The following is a 2,553-nucleotide window of genomic DNA, read 5'->3' on the forward strand; positions in this document are numbered from 1 at the left end:
CGCTGCGTCACGTGACAGGATTCTTATCAGCTCCAATTCGAGGTGCTGCTGTTTGGAGAGTGACATGCAGGAGGGGTAGTAGGCTACAAAAAAGCCTTACAAGTAGTCAAGATTTTTTTCAGATCTGTAAACACTTATAAACGTGAGTTCAATGTCTAAAATTGGTCGTGACAATGTAAGTTAAAACAAGAACAAATACGTTCACATAACATGTTTATAGAAGTTCAATGAGGCTGTTTTATAAGCATTGCGAAACGAAACTTTAAATGCCTTTTACTGAGTTACCGCACACTTTCTGTTTTTCGGAGCGCGCTCTGGCGAGGTTGCTCTCGGGCAAACTACACTGGAACAAATTAGGGTCAAATCAATGTTTCACTCAGAAATAGCTCGTGAACAATTACAAAGAAACTGCAAGCAACACATTGAATTAAACATGAAATTTTGAAGTAGAAAATCTGATATTGTATTATAATCTATAAACAAAACACACAGTAAGTCATTTTGCTTTGAAACATAATGTTAAAGGTCCCATATTGTACACATTTCTGGAGGTTTATTTTAGTTGTTGATGTCCTTAAGAATATATATTTGCGGTATAAGTGCCAAAATCCATCTCAATATATTTTTACAGCTCCTTTTTTAGAAGCTCTGTCAAAAACAGGTCGATTTTGGCCCATCTAATTAATATTCATGAGCCTCTCTTCTGATTGGCCTGTTGTTTTCTGAGTGACGCACAGCCAAGCCAATCACAGGTAACTACGGTCATGTATGCTGTAAGCGAGCTCAGAGCAATAAAGAGAACCTAGCCTGCTGATACTCAACAGGATATTTCAGAATGATCATTAATGTTTTTTTCTTTTTCAAACACCGAATGCAGTAAGCTACATAACTGTTGCTTCAGTAAAGCCCCTTTCACAATGCGCGCTGATTCTGGAAAATTACGGGAACTGTGTGAACCAAAGCCAGAACCTAAAGGCAGTGTTGTAGTAATGATGCACGTTATCAAGCGACTCTTCACAACGAAAAATAACGTTACGTGCAAAGTGGAATGAAGCAGCGATCATCAGACAGAGCCAGCTCCTCACTATCAGCGCTGAAGCACAGTTTGTTCAGGTTAGTTTCAGTTTAGTGAAACGTACGTGTCGCATTACATCTCACATCCAAACGTCACATGTCTTTATGGGTTGTGTGTAAAGCACGCACAGATTCCGGAAAACAACTGTGAATGAACCAAATTAAACAATTCCGGAACAAATCGTGGGACACATTATCCGTGTATTTACCGGAATCGCTGTGTGAAAGAGGGAAAGTTGACGTGCCGCTGGTCTCTTATATTAACGTTGTTCTGAAGCCTGTGTAATGATCGTAGCTTGACATCTATCGACTGAACAGGGTTTTCTCCACTTGTTTTCCTGTTGTTGCTCAATGGAATGGATGCGTTGTTGTCTGGGGGTTTGACAAAAGGAGGGTGGTTGGTTTGTGACTGAAGGCGGTGACTTGAGTCGATCGGACGTCACATCGTTACGGAAGTCACAGCTGCTCGTGAAAATGAACAGCTACTTTAAGCAGGCTGTGTGCAGTTTACTGTGGATTGACTGTTTTGAAACTCATATGGTAGTTAGATAGCCCCTAGACCTTAGTTATCATGAAAAAAGCCAGGAAATTTTGATTTTGACGATATGGGACCTTTAAGTAACCAAGCAGAGTCGACGTAACGTTAGCAAGCCTTGCTGCTTTTAGCAATAGTATTTGAATCTTTTTAAAGTTAAAATGTACGTCATAAGATTTAAAAGACATTAATATTATAAAAGATATCTCCACCTATGAGTTTACTTCCGGTTTATTAGCGGCTATAGAAACGAGAAGAACAAGTAAATGGTAAAACAGTTTCCACTAACAAACCAATGTGTTCATAATTAAGATAATACTTTAAAATACCCTGCTGAAAAAAAAAACAGCTAATACCAGCCTAGGCTGGTTGGCTGGTCTTAGCTGGTTTAAGCTGGAAGTAGCTGGTTTTAGCTGGTGGTTTCCCAGCCTGACCAGCTAAGACCAGCCTGGCCAGGCTGGAAAAGTGGCCAAAACCCCTCTAAAACCAGCCTGCCTTCCAGCTATGACCAGCTAAAACCAGGCTGGTTGACCAGCTAAAACCAGCCAACCAGCCTAGGCTGGTTTTAGCTGTTTTTTTTTTTCACCAGGGTAATATGCTAAGAGACACCAATTTGCAAAAGCAGAAAAACGAGCTGTTTTGTACAGCTACAAATAGCTGGATGCGATGAGACCGGAAGCTAGACCCATATAGTTTCAAATGGCCGCGCCAGGAAAAACAAGGTGGATATTTAATATTTTTTACATGATGTGGTGGATATTTAATATTTTTTACATGATGTGGTGACTTATCATGTCCCAGAAGGTATCCACCTTTTAATAACAAAAAATACTCAATGTTATCAACACACAACTACAAACAGTTTGAGGTATGATTGTTATCTGTTTATTTTTTTCCAGAGTTTCTTTCATGGCTAAAGCGAACAGCATACTGAGGTAGGCCCT

This window comes from Garra rufa, chromosome 21, assembly GCF_049309525.1.
Source record: "Garra rufa chromosome 21, GarRuf1.0, whole genome shotgun sequence".
NCBI lineage: Eukaryota > Metazoa > Chordata > Actinopteri > Cypriniformes > Cyprinidae > Garra > Garra rufa.